Source organism: Mandrillus leucophaeus, unplaced genomic scaffold (genome assembly GCF_000951045.1).
Source record: "Mandrillus leucophaeus isolate KB7577 unplaced genomic scaffold, Mleu.le_1.0 Scaffold148, whole genome shotgun sequence".
Classification (NCBI taxonomy): Eukaryota; Metazoa; Chordata; class Mammalia; order Primates; family Cercopithecidae; genus Mandrillus; species Mandrillus leucophaeus.
Window position 1 is genome coordinate 4,882,799 of NW_012101454.1, and position 896 is coordinate 4,883,694.

The following is an 896-nucleotide window of genomic DNA, read 5'->3' on the forward strand; positions in this document are numbered from 1 at the left end:
CCTTTTTTTTTTTTTTTGAGACAGAGTCTCACTCTGATGCCCAGGCTGGAGTGCAGTGGCACAGTCTTGTCTCACTGCAACCTCTGCCTCCCGGGTTCAAGCGATTTTCCTGCCTCAGCCTCCTGAGTAGCTGGGACTACAAGTGCGCACCACCATGCCTTGGTAATTTTCGTATTTTTAAATAGAGACAGGGTTTCACCATGTTGGCCAGACTAGTCCTGAACTCCTGACCTCAGGTGATCCACCTACCTCAGCCTATCAAAGTGCTGGGATTACAAGTGTGAGCCACCATGCCCAGCCCTGTTTTGCTTATAATTTAAAGATTTAAAAAATATTAGAAATCATATACTTGACAATTATGTAAATTTATTTTGACAATGTTAGATGTAATCCCAAAATGTATGAAGAAATGCACTGATTTAAAAAATTTATTTGGGGATATGCTAGAAAAGTTTTTGAAGGCCATTATTTTAAGATATCTCAGATCTTCTGATCTTCAACCTTTGTGAAAAGATTACCTAAGCCATGGCACATGTTTACAGGGCCTTCGTTTCAGCTTGATACCTCCTCAGCCTCCATCTAAAAGCAAAACTTGCTCTCAGGTACAGACTGATTTTGTGCATGTGGAAATAAAAAGAATTGGATTAGCCAGTCACAGATTTCACAAAATGTCCCAGTACTGTAGTAACTGAATTGCTGCCAGGAGCAGCTGTAAATAAAAAAGAAATTCGCTGCCCTTCAACTGCAATCCTTTTTGTTTTAAAACCACAACAAAAATCCTGTCCGGGATCACCACAACATAAATGAAGAAGCTTAAAAAGAACATCCTGGTCAGGCGCAGTGGTTCACGCCTGTAATCCCAGCACTTTGGGAGGCTAAGGCAGGCAGATCACTTG